General features: G+C 49.8%; 1 long non-coding RNA gene across 2 annotated transcripts; it reads left to right on the forward strand.

Moving 5' to 3' along the window:
* Positions 1 to 13,654: 13,654 nt before the first annotated feature.
* On the forward strand, positions 13,655 to 17,240 carry LOC109757395 (uncharacterized). 2 transcript variants are annotated; one of them, XR_002231509.4, is made up of 7 exons: positions 13,655 to 14,126; positions 14,220 to 14,433; positions 14,944 to 15,036; positions 15,441 to 15,584; positions 15,926 to 16,018; positions 16,123 to 16,207; positions 17,010 to 17,240. It is a non-coding gene; the product is annotated as an uncharacterized lncRNA (long non-coding RNA). The 2 variants fall into 2 exon arrangements; XR_002231508.4 differs by lacking the exon at positions 15,926 to 16,018.
* The last annotated feature ends 435 nt before the right edge of the window (positions 17,241 to 17,675 follow it).

Here is a 17,675-nt window from a genome sequence, read left to right on the forward strand (position 1 = left end):
GAGAAGGACGGCTGCCAGGGCGGCCGGCCTCCCTTCTTCTTGGGAGCGGGCCGCTCCTCGGGCTGCTCGTCTTCAACTGTGGCCACCTGCCGACTGGAGGAAGTCGGCATGGGGCCCTTGCGCTTGTGGTCATTCTGGTAGGGGCGCCGGTTTGGGTCGCCAGCCGGCGTCTTGGGAGCCGGAGCGACTACCTTCCCCGAGGCATCTACTCGGAGCTCGGTCTTCATGGAGGAGTCGGCAGTGGCGTACTTGTCGGCGGTGATCAGCAACTCATCGAGGGTAGCGGGTTCGTCACAGAGGAGTCGGTGCTTGAGGAGGGTGCCCTCTCGGCACCCGGCGGTGAAGTACTCGATGGCCTGGACCTCATGCACTCCCTCGCAGGAGTTGCGGAGCTCGTCCCATCACGTGAGGTAGTCGCGGGTCGACTCATTGGGCCCTTGGACGCAGAGGGAGAGCTGGCGAGGCTTGGGAGGCCGCTTGTAGGTGCTAGTGAAGTTGCGGACGAAAACCTCTGTGAAGTCCAGCCAGCTGTTGATGCTGTATGGCTTGAGGCTGTTGAGCCATGTGCGCGCCGTGCCCTGCAGCATCAGGGGGACGTACTTCACGGCAACGCGCCGGTTGCCGTTGGCGATGCTGACGGCTGTGGAGTAGTCGATGAGCCAATCTTCCGGCTTCACCGAGCCGTTGTACTTGGGCGTGTCTCTGGGGAGCGAGAACCCTTTGGGGAAGGGCCCGTCGTGGATGCGGGGGCCAAAGCATGGCGGGCCGACATCGTCTTCTTCTTCTAACGCCAGGGACCGAGCAAGGCGGTCGATCCTGTGGCGGGCGTCACTCTCGCCGACTCCTTCTCGGCGGCCGAGTCGGTCGCCAAGAGTCAGATGTGTGATGGGCGGCGGAGTGAGGCGTCTTTCTCTTCGAGGCGGGGGAGGAGGCAGGTTTCCCTGATGTTCAACCGCCCGAGGGCGGCCTTCCGCGTCGCGCTCGATAGTGATGCAGGTCCGGCTACGGCTGGCAGCCGGCTCCTTGTCTTTCTTCTGGCGCGTGCCGCTCGCAGTCGGCGAGCGGGACGTCGCGGCGTGCTCCCGGCGCGGGGGATGGCTATCAGCTCGGGCACCGGCTTCGTGCCGTTCTGCAGCCGCGTCGATCAGCTGCTGGATCCGTCTTGTCATGTAGGGGAGCTCATCGGCTCCCAGCCCATTGAGCTCCTCTGCTGCCGCCTGAGCGGCTCGCAGATTCTCAAGCGGGGTGGCGTAGACGGGGCGATCTGCGCCCAGCATGCTGGCAACGGCTGCGCCGCGCTTCTGGACGAAGCCGGCTCGGCTCGGGCCGCTCGGAGGCGGCGTCCCGAAGGCGGCGCGGTCGACTTCGCGCTGGTGGGCCTCGGTGAGGCGTCTCATCGAGGCTATCTTCTTGCTCTCCGTGATGAGGGCAAGACGGCGTGCCTCCAGGGTCTCGGCGTCGGTGTCGGCCGGGAGGGGGATGGAGAGGTCGTGCATCGCTGCTTGCTGGGCGTCGCGGGCGCTCCCGCCCGAGTTGGAGACGTGGCTGATGACCAGCACTTCGGTGACAGCGCTGCTGCCGCTGTCAGCTCGAGGGAGTGGGTCGTCGAAGACCACCACGTCGGAGGGGTAGGCGTCGAGCGACGCGGTGTCGGAGTCGATGAGCATCGGGTCGATGGAGCTGACAGACTCCATGTCCGCAGCAGGCTCGCTGGAGACGTGAAGTTGGTCGAGGAGGCTGACGAGGCGGCTCTCGGGGTAGTCGGTGCCTGCGTCGGACGCAGGCTCGTCGGAGATGCGAGTCTCGCCGAGCTGATCAGCGAGGCGGCTCGCTGCGCAGGCGTCGTCGACGCCTTGCAGCGCGTCGGGGCAAGCGCCATCGGGCGCAGCAGGCTGGCTGCGCTCGCGGGGAAGGAAGAAGGTTCCCGTCCAGAACAGGTCTCCGGACGACGGTGCACCTGGCCCCACGGTGGGCGCCAAATGTCGGGTGGTTGGTACGACATATGCCAAGGGATGGCTTATCATTGTGGGAGCCAATAAAACGTCGCCGGTGCCTGGAAACGGGATGAGGCGAAGACATGCACGCCGGCGAATCTTACCCAGGTTCGGGGCTCTCCGAGGAGATAACACCCCTAGTCCTGCTCTGCGGGGTCTCCGCATGATCACTAGCTCGATAAAGAGTAGCTACAATCGCTCCTAGAGCTGTCGGGATCAAGGGAGAAGAAGAACAAGGCTAGCTCTTGCTTCTCTCTATCTATGGTGTGTGTGTGTGTGTGCTATGCTTGGAAGCCAAACATGCAGAGGGGCCAACCAGAAGCGAACTATGCTCAGTGGCCAACTATGCTTGGGTGCGAACCCTTTGCATGGGTGCTCCGGGGGGTTTATATAGGCCCACCCCCCGGGGATATAATGGTAATCCGGCTGGGATCTGGTCCCAGCCGTCAGTGTCTATGCTCGCCGGCTTCTCCGCCGGCTGCTGGGTCCCGCCGGCTGGTGGGTCCCGCTGGCTGCCGGTTACTTGGTCGACAGGCCGGCCCCACCGCCTAGGGCTCTGTCGGCGGCTGCTTACTGTAGCCGCGCCTCTGATGATGAGGGCTTTGTCGAGGTGAGCATGGCTACAGTGGGCCGCCTCGGGGGCTATCACTGTAGCCTCACCTCGTCTTGTCTCCTTAATGGGGCTCCTGCTTCGAGGAAGGGAGTAGCCGGCTTCCGGAGGCCGGCCATGCTCCTGGCCGACTAGGGAAAGCCGGGCCGCCTTCACGCCTCTCTCTGGCTGAAGGGGCCCACAGTCCTTGGGCCGTACAGGAGGGGGTCGTGGATGACGTCGTAGCTGGCGTGGCTACAGTGCCGGGCCGCACGGGAGACATCCCTCCCGTACGGCCTCCTGTAGCCATGCCCGCCTCGGGCTTCGGGGGTCGTGGGCCGCACTGTGGCCATGCCCCGTCAGGTCGTCGTTATGTAGGGGCGGTTGTGGTCCCGGCCGGCTTCTAGGAGTCGGCGTTCTTCTTGGCCGGCTTCTTGGAGTCGGTGAGGCTGGGTCGCCTTCCGGGAGTCGGCTTTAGTGGTAGCCGGCCGGGGAAGGCGGCCCAAATGCTTGGAGTGCTTGAAGGCCCAAAGGCCTGATAAATTTTCTGAAGAGCCAGGGGTAGCTGGTTTGGCTACCCGTGGCCACTTACTCCGACAGAATGAATATACTTGAGGGTATTTAGATACATGAGAACGAAGAGATCAAGAGCTGACTAGAGGATACTTGAATGATTCACCGGTAAGATTTGGAGGACGAGAGATGAAAGCTGGAATGAATAATTATGACATGATGGCCTTCGGAGGAATGAAATGGGAACAACTCATGAAATGCTCCGGATGGGTAAAAAGAATTCTCACAATCAAAAACAATTATGAGAGGATGGCATCAAGCTTGAACTTCGCATCTTTGGAAGAACGGGTACGGATTTAAGGGGAACTCCTCTTCGGTCTTCAAAATCTGAGAATGATGACGAGAAACACCACCATGAATTGTTGAGACACTCCGGAATGAAAGTTAGGAAGGTTGAACCAACGATGAAAAGAATTTGAAAGATCTTGGAGAAAGACATATGACTGATGATAACCCATTCTTATGTCAAACTTTGAAAAGAATTTTAGAAGCTCCGGGAAAATTAGAAGAGTCGGGTAAGGTCCTGGGAGAAGACCTGTGGGTTAGGGCCCACTCAAAAGAACCACCGTTGAACGATTGCTTGAAAAGAGAGACTGCACCGGTTGAATTAAATGGCTTGAATGAGGTAACAACCTCGAAATAGTTAGAATTTATGCAGAGTGGAAACACGAATCTTCGGAGATATCTTCAGCACTCCGGAAAAATTGAATAGCAAGCGGGCAATGATTAAGAGATGCACCGGCATGAGAAAGCATTTGAAACGAGGAAAGGGTATGATCGACAAAGCTTGAATTGAATCCACCGGAAAAGAAAAAAGAGCGAAGAATGATAAATTTGAAGCTTCCTGAGCATCTTCCTGAGAATCAGCGGATTAGAACATTGATGGAAAAGAATGGAGAAACTTCACATCCATAAGATGGATACATGATTAAGAAATCTGAGTCCTTGAAGAAAGAGGGTGGGAGGGCGGGAAAACAAAGGCAACTTGGGGCAGATGGAATAAACACCGTTGAGAAAACTTATAATTGATCTTGCGGATGGGGAGAATGATGGGATCATCTCGAAGAGAAACGCACCGGTTGGAAATAGAATTAAGATGGCAATCTCGATGATCAAGAAGGATTAGTATCCACATTGGAATATGAGAACACCACTTAGAAAAGGTATGGAATCCACATTTGACTTCGAAGCAACTGGAATACCACAAAACAAAACAAAAACAAAGGATTTGGCTTGCAGAAGCCGGAAACAAACATATGATAGAGATTTCGCCCAAAGTGTTCGTGATGAGGCCCCACGGGCACTGTACATGGGAAGGGCTTCTGTATTTCGCGAAAAAAACATCCCCCCCGCTGACAGGTCGGACCCACCAGCTATATCTTCGCACGCAAGGAAGTGCCTCCTTATTACGCACCAAAAAATGAATACCCCCTGCTAGCTGGGACCCACCATAGTGGGTGGCTGACTTGTGGGCCTACTAAGTTGACCAGGACGGAGGGCTTTGTCAACTTAGTCAATATGAACGATTCTAGCTCCAGTGACCGTACGATGTCCATCCAACAGCCATAGTGCTTCTTCAACCTCTGGTCTTCTTGCTCCAGCCGCCCAAAGCAGCGCCGGTCGTGCCGCGTGCTCCTGCCTCTCGTGGCCGGCTGTGATGCCGCGGAGGCCTCACCGCCCCCTACTACTCCCACCGCCGGCCTAGGGTATCCCTCTACTCACCCACACCCCCTATTATTCTGCGGCGACGGCAGCCTCACGCCGCAGCCGAACCAGTGAACCCTCGTACTCCTCTCCGCGTGGGCATCCACTGCCGCGTCTTCCCCGACTCTGCGTCGTCCCCTTCCTAGGCCTCGCCGTCGTCCACCGCCTTGGTGCTCTCGGCGCGGCGTGGTCAATGTGGTCAACGGCCGACTTCCATCGGAAGTGTACTGTACGTGGAGAGGCTGACAGCTGGGTCCATGGCCACAACCCAGTTTTTTTGTGATTTGCCAAGTAAGTCGCTTTGTCAGGCCTGTTGGGCTGCAAATCTTTCAAGAAGAGGAGAGCTTCATTCGGCTGGCCGAGAAAATGACCTATCAGTAATGAGAAATGGGTTGTACATTTTTAAAACACATCAAACCGGCAATTAGTTTCAAATATCTTTTTTTTTCATTTTGAGATTTTAAATTACATTAATTTTTATGCATGGAGAATTTGTTGGATTTTATATTGATATACATTTATTTTTAAAATCAGTTTGAATGTGAGTCGAAATTTCGAGATTAAAAACAGTTCGGACCGCACCGAAATATGCAAAATTTCATATAATTTTTTAACCGTGGCCACAATATGGGCTGTAATGCTAACAAAAAGAATATGGGCTCCAAAAAACCTTAAGAATTAGCAAATGGGCTGTAAATTATTAGAAATAATGGCAGATGGGCGGTATGCTGTTTTCCACAGATTTGAGGCTTTCCTAAAAAAAAGGTTGACGCACAAGCAGTGACTGTTGAATGTCCATCGAACGGCCGTCGTGCTTCTTCAATCTCTGCTCTTCCTGCTCGAGCCGCTCAAACAAGCGCCGGCGGGACTGCCTGCTCCCTCCTCCCCGCGGCCGGCTGTGCTGCCGCGCAGGCCTCACCGCCCCACCGTACTCCCATCGCTGGCCTAGCCATCCCTCTACTCACCCACACCTGCTGTTATTCTCCGGCAACGGCAGACGAACCAGTAAACCCTCGTACAGTCGTACTCCCCTCCGCGTGGGAAACAACTGCCGAGTCTTCCCTGCCTTCGTGTCATTCCCTTCCTAGGCCTCGTCGTCGTCCACCGCTCTGGTGCTCTCGGCGCGGCCTGGTCAACGTGGTCAACGACCGACATGCATCTGAAGTGGACTGTACGTGGAGAGGCCGACAGCTGGGTCCACGGCCGCACGCAAGGAAATGCCTCCTTGTTACGCGCAAAATAATGATTCCTTCACCTGACATCAGGGACCCGCTGAAAGGGCCTCTGTATTTCGCGAAAAAATGTTATTGCCGCTGACAGCTCGGACCCACCAGCTATATCTTCGCACGCAAGGAAGTGCCTCCTTATCACGCACAAAAAAATGAATACTCCCCCTGTTAGCTGGGACCCAGTATAGTGGCAGGCTGACTTGTGGGCCTACTAAGTTGACGGGGACGGAGGGCTTTGTCAACTTAGTCAATATGCACGATTCTAGCTCCAGTGACCGTACGATGTCCATCCAACGGCCGTAGTGCTTCTTCAACCTCTGGTCTTCTTGCTCCAGCCGCCCAAACCAGCGCCGGTCGTGCCTCGTGCTCTTGCCTCCCGTGGCCGGCTGCGATGCGGCGGAGGCCTCACCGCCCCCTACTACTCCCAGCGCTGGCCAGCCATCCCTCTACTCACCCACACCCCCTGTTATTCTGCGGCGATGGCAGCCTCACACTGCAGTGAACCAGTGAACCCTCGTACTCCTCTACGCGTGGGCATCCACTGCGGCGTCTTCCCCGGCTCCGCGTCGTCCCCTTCCTAGGCCTCGCCGTCGTCCACCGCCCTGGTGCTCTCGGCGCGGCGTGGTCAACGTGGTCAAGGAACGGCTTCCATCGGACGTGGACTGTACGTGGAGAGGCTGACAGCTAGGTCCATGGCCGCAGCAAGGAAGTGCCTCCTTATTACGTGCAAAATAATTATTCCTCCACCTGACAGCGGGGACCACCGGACGGGCCACCATATTTCGCGAAAAAAACGTTTGCCCCTGACTGCTGGGACCCACCAGCTACATCTTCGCACGCAAGGAAGTGCGTCCGGGCAAAAAAAACGATTCACCCCCCTGATTGCTGGGACCCACCATCTACATCTTCGCAGGCAAGGAAGTGCCTGACAGTCGAGACCACCTGGTCGAAGCGCACGTACCATTGTCATTCTGGTCGCGAACGTGTACGTACATATATACTGGTGTATGTAGAGGCGCGCACGTGTCGTAGTAGAGGCGCGTACGTCTCGTAGTAGAGGCGCGCACGTAGCATGTACACGTACGTACAACGGCCAGGGTGCAAGAAAGAAAATACGGCCACGTATGTGTACATACGGGCGGGGTCTCGAACGCCTACTCGCGCATACGTACGGCCAGGGCTCGTGTACATGGCTGGGTCGGAACGGAGAAACAACGTCGTCGTCGTGTTCATGGGGAGGCAACGGAATGCGTCGTGTTCATGGGGAGGCAACGGAATGCGTCGTGTTCATCGGGAGGCAACGGAACGCGTGGGAGCCAACCGGTTGGGTCGGAACGGAATGGGTGGTCGTGTTCATCGGGAGGGCTTGGACGGAACAGGCGATGGAAACAAGGCCTGGCGTACCGCACAACGGAGGAAACGGACCTCCTACGTTCGGGACGGGGTCCTGTTGATCGGGAGGGGTGTGGCGTACCGCAAAACGGAGGAAACAGACCTCCTACGGTCGAAACGGGGGTCCTGTTGATCGGGAGGGGTGTGGCGTACCGCAAAACGGACGAAACGGACCTCCTACGGTCGAAACAGGGGTCCTGTTGATCGGGAGGGGTGTGGCGTACCGCAAAACGGAGGAAACGGACCTCCTACGGTCGAAACGGGGGTCCTGTTCATCGGGAGGGGTGTGGCGTGCCGCAAAACGGGACTCCACGGGATATTGTTCATCTCCACCGTCGACCTCCTCCAGCCTCCACGGGCTCCTGTTCGTCCAGCCTCCACCCCGCGCTACTCCACCGGCTACTGTTCAACCACCCCTCCACCATCTACTGTTCATCCAGCCCTCCACACCACAGGGTCCTATTCAACCACCCCTCCACGGGCACCCCTCCACCGTCTACTGTTCATCCAGCCCTCCACCACACCACGGGGTCCTGTTCATCCAGAGGCAACGCCACCGCTCACTGTTCATCCAACCCCCCCCCCCCCCCCGCAACACTCACTGTTCATCCCAGAGGCAGCATCGATCGGCTTCAGTTAGCAGCAGTAGCGAAGTAATCGCTCGATCGGGTTCAGTTAACAGCCATCGATCGATCGCTCGGGTTCAGTAACGCGTAGCCTGCAGTGCAATCGCTCGGGTTCAGTTAGAGCCCAACGCCTCGCTCGGGTTCAGTTAGAGCCAACGCCTCGCACACACGCGCGTACGTGTACGAGAGAAACACGCATCGCTCGGCCCCCGACCTCCCACCGTAACCGGGAACTCGCCGAAATTTTCCTCGCCCTCGCTTCTACCACGGTTTTTTCCGTCATGGACGGCCCAAAGAATGTCATGCAGCTGCATCTTCGGCCCGCCCAGGACGAAAAGCCCATTTTCTGTCATGATTTTTTGTCATAGAAGTAGGAGCCCACCACATCTATGATGATACCGGGTTTTGTCACAATTATCGTCATAGAAGTGTCATATGTATGACAGAAAAAAAATTCGTTCGGCCCAAAATGTCACGGATGTGTCTTTTTTTGTAGTGGTAGAACAGAGTAGGCCTCTGAGGGTATGTCTGTTATGGATCCATATGGAATTATGGCCTCCAACTGACTTGGGTATCCGGACCCTGATGGTCGCCCAAAAATCATCATCATACCTTTGCTGTCAGTCTCATCCTTTGACGGTCATGATTTTCTTTGTCAGGATACCTTACTGAAATAGGTTGGCCACATATATCCTTGATTCTTCGTATGAACATGGATGCGATTAGTGCAATATTTTTGGCATCATTTGTTGTGCTTATTTCCTGACCGGGGTCCGTACATGTCTGACATATACTCGGGGCTTGTAGCGGTACAGAGCTTGTTTTTTAGGCCAACCATACAAGAGGGTGACAAGAGTTCATAATATCACCTTGTTAGGTGCAAGAATAATTGCCTTGGTGACCATTGTCAAGACTGTGGATTCTGCATTGTCATCTCCAGAGCTTGTCGATCCTTGTATTACATGAGATGTATCTCTGCTTATCTTCATTTGCATGGCTCATGAGGTTGTTGGATCCGTACCTTTCTTAGGTATATCTGCTTGATCATTGCCGTATCCCGTATGAGTGACCGATCTGACCAGGGATGCATGCTCACCATATATATAAGATGAATATGGCACCTAACAATCAATCCTTGCGGTAGACATTTGTCTTGGCGGAATGATACTTCTGACAAAATCATTGGGAATCTGACCCTTGAATTGCACTGTCATATACTGCCTACTGACTGTGTCATATCTTGTAGAAATACTGAATACGACATGCGGTGTCGTACTGAAGAAGGCAATGTGTCGTGGGTTGAAAACTACCCGAGTCACTTCCATGTCCGGGAATACATTCTCACCATATATGTGGGAAGATATGTAGCCGAACACTTGATTTCTCACAAAATTATTGTGAATCTGATTCTTGAGATGTACTGCCACATACTGCCAACTCACCGTATAATCTTCGAGGATGGTGCAATAGTGTGCTACTGACGCGGACTGAGTGACTTACAAGGGAAGGCATCCGAGTAACTTGCTGAGGAAGACTCGTTAGCTTCTGCTCGAAGCTTTTGTCTGGGTAGTGTGCAGAACAAGGCTCGATAGCTTACACATGAAGCTTGATCTGATTATTGTGCTGGAGAAGCCTCAGTTCCGTACTTGCGATGCTTCTCCTCGAGTTACTTGTTGAGGAAGATTCAGTTCCTTATGTCAGAAGCTTTCACTGGGGTATCTTGCTCTGGAGGACTGGGTATCTCGGACAGGAATCTGTCCATATATTATACTGAGAAAAATTGAGGATCCTTGCATCATAAGATTCTTTCGATAGTGTGTTGAGGAAGACGGAGTTTCTTATATCCAAAGCTTCACACTTGTGATATGCAGACTGAACACCATACTCATACCCATAATATTCTGCGGCTGATTACTTGCATGAGAAAATTTGTTTGATTGTTTTCCTTGATCATAGCACGTTCTGGCTTTCTTTCGGATGATAACATATTCCAAGTAACATTCCTTGCTGAGCCAGACCTTGTATATGAGCCATACCTTTGACTGAAAATATTCCCTTAGTCATGTAACTGACTTGTCTTTCTGCTGGCTTGATCATTACTACTGTGATGATTTTGTACTGATGTAGACTCGATGCTGATAATCAATCCAAGACACCGTTGGTATTCTACGTAGATATTAATGCGGTTGACTGGGCAGACCATAACTTTCAGCTGAGCTTCTTCCAAAATTTTAAAATCCTTATTGCCTCTTCGAGTCCGGTGTCGGTTAGTGAGAAATTTCCATAAGGGAAATAAGGTAACACCAAGGGCCCAAAAGAAAGAAGCAAAAGAAAACTGAACTAAACAAAAGCACACAACAATCAATTCACACACAAAAAATGTCACATATTACTACTATTCACACAATATGCATGCCTACTTAAGCACACAAATCTCGAGGGAACTCCGGTTCTACGATATAGCATGCTGTGACGATATGCACGAGGACGAAGTATGGTGTGGAACAATTGATGCAAACATCGCTACACCAAGTGCTGGCTTAGCCAGGTGGCATCCTGGACTAGCTTGGAAGCATTGACGTACTTGCTAACCGTGTAGCGGGACACGAATGTCACCACCACATAATTATCAAGCGGACGGAAAAGATTCGTACTCGTCCAAGAAATAGGATAGCGGGGAAAAAACTGAGTCGGCTGGCGTTCCCCTTTCTTGATAGCTAAGATCATTAAGGGTTGCCAACACGACAGGATGAAAAGGATGATCCAGGATAGAAACACGTCTATCACCGAAACGATAGGCGGGGCTCAAAGAAAGACATCAGCGCGATACTTGAGCACCATTTCTGCAAATAGTGTCGGGATCACTTGGCATCACTCTGCTGGGACAGAAATGACGCCAAACACCGAAGAATGAGCAAGAAAAGAAACTGGCAGAAATGCAGTGGCGGAGCTGTAGTGGATCCGAACCGATGCCAGCTACACTCACCAGATAAATCGTTAGCAACAAATAATAAGGCTATATGCATGCTATGCAACAAACAAATGCAGCAACCAAATGCAACAAACAAGACAGACTCTATACTACCGATTTCTACCGCTTGTGCTGACTAGGGCGTCCTACAGCCATACCTGCTCTGATACCAAGCCTGTTGCACCCTAACTCAGAGAAACCGGAACGCCCCGTATTCCAGCCCAGAGATCGAGGAGAAGTCTTTGGAATACGACACTCCTTGACATAGAACAAATCATCTCTTATTACAAGAATAATACAAGGGTCTGACGTTACAAAGAAGCACATCAGCACGGCGACACTACGCCTGCAATACTACACTTGCTCTATGCTAGCAGCGGAACAACTCGTAGCAACGGAATACTTCTAGCAGCGGAACAACGACGAAGGTGGTGAACTCCACTCCAAGGGACTCTGGCTGGGACATGATCTAGCTGGCACACGAGGAAACCATGACAAGCAATCAAGCAATCACAGCATCACTTGCAATCTGGAATGACACGCCAGGTCAGTACATTGAATGTACTTGCAAGCTCACAACAACCAAAAGCATCAAGGCAAGACAACAACATAGCATTAAACAGGTTGATTAAATTAACAACTATGATGAAGCAACTACTAATCATGATATGAACTACTAGAATACTGATAAACCATCATCTCAGATCTCAAGAACCACGGGAACCATCTCACACTTGGCTATCCGGCCAAGTAATATACCATCTCGATCACCTCGTGATCCACCTAAACAACTCGTGATCAAAACATCCACATGGTCACCTCGTGACCACACCACAAACTGAATGATCAGAATCAAGATCATCTCAACAACATCATCATCATCCTGCCAAACTGTTATTGCTTAAAGTACATCAACATATAAATCACCTATAAGTCATTCCGTCATGTGAGTGTTGATCGAACGGTGTGACCTTGTACGAACTTGTGCCCATGATCGAGGATGCGACTATCGATAGATTAAGCACAAACACTCTACAGAGGTAGCACACTTTACCCACGCCACAAAACCCATGGCCTCGCACTCCCATTCGGGAGGACCAACGACATTCCGACAAAACCGACCTACTGCCATGACACTCTCCCGGCGACTCCGACCGACACCCATTTAGGGTTCAGTCCTGGGTGGACCTGTGCCTACCAAAGCCATCAACGGCCACCGTCCTGGCAAAGCACACACGGTCCCAAACGGGGACAAGAGATCTCAATACCAACTATGGGCACACAAGGTTATGTCTGCTTGCCGGGCAAGGGTAACGCACTCCCATAACCTTCCCTCGTTGGAGGCACCGACGAGAGGCATGACAATAGACCGCATTAGGGCCTTCCCGTAAAAGGCAAATGTGGTTGCACTAGAGAAAGCCCGGTTCGGTGGCACCTGACCAACTTAATGACGGAATTTATCCCCAACATATAACAATGATAACTGATACTCCGCTATCAACTACCAACCTGTAATCCAAGTCATAGCCATATCAAACAAATAATCCAAAGCATACTATCGCCATATCAAAATACTCCGAGGATAGCATAACATTTCTATCATGATGAATCCAAGAACGATAATACTACTACTCAAATATCAAGAACTAGCTATCCAACTATGATCCACATGCAAGCATTATCTCCAACATCATACTCCAAAACATAATATCAAGTAGCATCATGATGAAAATAATACTAGCCACTAATAATCCAATGGCAACATGTCATCCACATAATCGTCAAAATATAAGTCCTAAAACTCCAAGCAATATCATGGTAAGATCAAAACAATACTCCGAGAAATGCCATGAACAAATCATACATAGCTAATTCAAATTTTAGACAAGTTCAAATAATTTAAACCATGTCACTACATTGCAATCATGCAAATGGAGGGTGTGGCTTGCCTGTGGTAGATGAAATCACCGGGAAGAAGTGCGAGAGACTCGCGGAACGAATCACCGGAAAACGTTCTCTCTCGGAGGGGGCTGATTAAGCGCAAGGGTAAAATGGTCATTTTCAGAATGTTAACACATGGTGAAAATGATACCAACAGAACGGGCTCGACGAAATGAAGAAGTGGGCTTTGGAATCACCTCATTTGGAGTTGGGATCAAAAAGTTATGAAGTGTTTTCTGCCAGGGACCTATTTGTAATGAAAATATTTTCAAACAGGGTTGGACAGAAAAACAGAATGCGTATTAGAAGGAAATACATTTCCTAGAAGTGAAAATGCACACTACACTACACACTAGATTTTCCTACTGATGTGTGTTGGGGAAAGTCAATTTTACCAAACAACTGTTGGTCGGGAAAACTTTTATCTAACTATTGATCGGTAATACTAATGTATCGTGTCCAACCATCATTCGGCAATACTGGAATGTTTCACGTTGGACCATCGGTCGGGAAAGCCCGTATCTCCATAAGACTGTTGGTTGGCGATTAATGTCGACCGACTGTTCATTACTAATTGGGCCGGCACGTCCTTGCGCGCGCACGGGCCAAAAACTTAGCGCCAAGCCTCCTTCCTATTTTTTCATTTGGCCTTCAACAGGTGCCACGACCAAATCCAAATCCCCCAAACCTAAATCCTCTCACGCTCTCCCTCCGCCGCCGCCCACTAGCTAGCAGCCCGCACGCCGTCGACCACCCGCCGTCTCCAGCACGCCGTCACCTGTCTCCTTCATCCTCCTGCACCCCCACTACTTAGGCCCCGAACACTTCTAACCTTAGCTTGTGCGCTGGAGTTCGGGGAGAGGCCAAGGCGCAGTGGTGGACGCCGCCATCCCTCTCAGATCCGGGGCTTAGAGAGGGAGGGAGGGAGGGAGAGGGAGGGAGAGGTGGGTCACCTACGAGATAGAGCACTCGCACCCTCGCTCGTCAGTTATCACCCAGGGGCCGCCACCACCGCCGCCACGCAATGGGCTTCCTCCGATCTACGCTCGCCGGTTCGTTTGAAGATGGATCTGGCCGTTGACTGCTGGTGCTTCCCCTCCCCGGGTGGTGAGTGTTCTTTTCATTCTCCTCTCCTTCTCCAGCCATCCCCAATCGATGCTGCCGTTAGCTGATTTATTTGCTTTTCCCTTTTCCGTTCAGATCAGTCATGACTTGGGATAGTACTTCTATCCAGCAAGCAGCGTTTTGGATGTGAGCTCCAGCTCAAGCAGAGCAATAAAAAACAGGGGCTCTATCTGCTAATGGGGTAGCCGGCAATGCAGTCTAAGAGCTACATCTCGTGTGATTTCTGGATATGAGAACTTGAGAAGAACAAGCTTGATGCTATTATTGAAAAAAATAATCTATGCTACAGGTATTCCTTTCAGTAGTGCTACAGGAACCTTAATTAGCTACTGTTTTTATGAACTGGTTGTGATTGATTTGTGAACTTTAGAGCTTGTGAGTTGTAATTTGTGATGTTTGAACCCTTGCCAGACTATCAAATTATGCTATGTGTGCCTGAAGGTCAATACAAGGGTATTCATCATATAAAAATTCATTACTTTATATATATAGAAAAACATATCCACATATCTGTGCTTTGAGACGAGGGACAACCCTGAGAACTAGCTTCAGGTTCCACAAAAGTCCAAATAATCATACTAATGTTTCAAAATTTTATTTAAGCATTATAGAATTCTGGCAAACATAGGACTATATTAAACTTAGTTCAATTTTTCTGGAATGAAGATAAAGTACATATCTAGCAGTTTGTATTTATACAGTCATGCTTCTATGGATTTTACAGTTTTATTTTCTCTTTAAATTTACTTCAGTAGTTCTGTAACTTCCAGAATAGTTCATGTATCCCATATTTTCCCAGGATTCTTCTTTGCACCCCGTACACTTAGACGGAGTGGGAGGCTACCGCAGCGGCGCTAGGCTTGGAGCCCAAGCCATCCGACGCCGCCAACAGGTTGCACCTCTTCGTGGAAATCACCACAACTGTGATGTCTATAGAAAATCAGTATTTTCTTGGTTCATATCCTATCTGAAACTTGGAATGTTGATTGTTAGGCACAACTTGACTTTCACAGTAGCCTGCATATTCTTCTGCTCACAAACAGGTCAAAACATGCACCATAGAATGCTGGGAGAACATAGATTTATTTTGCTCTTCGTACTTTTATTAGATAAGCCACATTGCAAGGAGAATATGGATTTATGTTGCTCTTCCTACTATTATTAGATAGGCCACATTCTTTTTGTTTCATTCATGCCTTTGTTGCTAACAGTGTGGTTGTGTAAATTCAACATTGATGTTTAATGTTATTACATGATTACACAAAACTGGTATTCATATTACATGAGATGTTGCAGGTGCTGACAGTCTGACGCCTTCAGAATTGGCTCTCAAAACTTTCAACCAAGATTAGAGCTAGCATACAGTTTGCAGTTTATAGTCATACTCATACTCAATGAGTCCCTACCTTGGCTTCTGGGCAAGATATTCTTTAATTTTAGGTAAGCTCTAATTTGTAAAGCATTATTGCAGCTTTTAGAAACTCTGAATCTCAGATTTATTGAGATATCGAAATCCCAGTTTGAGATTCATCGAGATAAGGAGATCTTATTCGACCATGTAATTTAAATCTTATTCCAGTTAGTATTGTTGATTGTCGTTTTGAACAATATTACTCAACTTATGGTCACTTCCCTTTGTTTAGTTCAGCACCATTCTTTTCTCTTATTCGTTTCGGTAAAAAGAAATCTCTCACTATCAAATGTATTATGTAATCCTTTTTTGCTCAGTAGCAGTAAATTTCATAGAGATGATGTAATATATAATGTCGTTATTGCTGTAGAAGTTGCGGAAGTGTAATGCTGACTCTACTCGAATGATGATTATCCCTACGTGCATAACATATTATAAAGAGATCTTCCTACATGCCCCTTTTGTAAGGATGCATGCTGACGTGTGCACATCGTTTCTAGCTTGTTTTGGTGCATCTTTTATCCTGCTTTAGCTGGTTAGCCTGAATCCTCTTTTCTCCTGTTTCAGTTGATTAGGAACCACTATTGTTCAGGAATTTTGAGTGGCGCACATCCTGGTCTGGCGAGCCGATGATCGGACATCATTTGTCAAGGTTTGTGCACATTGAAAACTCTTGCTGCGGATTGGAATGATGTTCATCGCAAACTGATGTAGCTTCTTAATATGCGTACTATATTAGATTGATCCTTTCGAATTAAGTTGATGTAAAATTATTTATTCAACCAAAGCTCTCTCCGCCTCTTTTCTCTTTTTTCATTGTAACTTATATATACATAGGGAGCTGACCTTCATGCACCACTCAGGCGCCACATTCTGCCACTAAGATCACGTCTAGGCACTAACTCACTCCCACTCACACAACTAACTCCATGCACTAAGTAATCCCTACGTGCATGCATGTCCACTTGCACAACTCCACTCAACGGTCACACACCTGGTCAGCGGCCATTTAGCTAACAAACAAACAAACTTGCCTATTCTCCTAGCTATTCCAGTTGTCAAGCGCCTTGCCGCTTCACACGGCATGCTGCATCACACATCACCGCGGCTTCACGCCGCCATCGGCATCTTACCATGCTCGCCGCATCGCACGGCAGCTAGGTATCTCGCCTCTTCCGTGCACTCGATTTAAGCTTCGACGACCAGATACTCCTAGACCATCTATGTTACATGCATAACAAAAGCAAACTAAGTATGCAGATACAAAATATAAAGATTAGTGCGAACAATCTCAACTGAGGATCAACGTTAGTGTTAACACATGATTATTTAATTCTCTGTATTTATTACTATTTATATTTTTGAGAATGCGATCATCCTGTATGTTGGCATTTTGGTACTGTAGTTTAGTTTCTTATAGTGTATTATAATTGAGAATTGATTAACTTTTGTAGGAAGCAAAAAGGACTACTCGCAAGGAACCATGAAGCCAACGATCCACGTCAAGTAGATGTTTTAGTTTTCATTTTGTACAGCTGATGTCTCATACTTGCATCTTTTGGTTGTCCTTTTGTAAACCTGATGTATGGTTTCTCGGTGGTTTTGTTTAGAACAGATTGAAGTATATGTATGTGCCAATTAGTTAATGGAATAAAAAATGTTTGGTGCTCCCGATTTGAGCCTGACGTATGGTGTTTGGGTGATTATGCTTAGAACACATGAACTATATGTATGTGACAATCAGTACCATATGTTAATTAAAGTTGTGGTTGGCTAAACAAAATGTTGACGAACTGTTGTTTGGCAAAAGAAAACCCCATCTGATTGCTGGTCGGCAAAACAAACGACGTCTGATAGTCAGTAGGGAAAGCCTAATGCTAGGCTCAACAGAGTGTTGGTTGGGAAAGAATACCCTGTCCAATAGTCGGTGGGGAAAGGCCCGTTGCTGCCCTAACAGACTGTTTGTCGGGAAAGGCCATGGTAGGCCCAACAGGCTGTCGGTCGGGAAAGATATTCCATAGCCATCAAGCAGTCAGTCGGGAAAAGGTTTCCCGTCTGGACTTTCCCCAACAGACAAGGTTGGTCGGCAATAGTTTTCCTCGACCAACTGTTTGTTGCAA

Source organism: Aegilops tauschii, chromosome 4 (genome assembly GCF_002575655.3).
Source record: "Aegilops tauschii subsp. strangulata cultivar AL8/78 chromosome 4, Aet v6.0, whole genome shotgun sequence".
NCBI lineage: Eukaryota > Viridiplantae > Streptophyta > Magnoliopsida > Poales > Poaceae > Aegilops > Aegilops tauschii.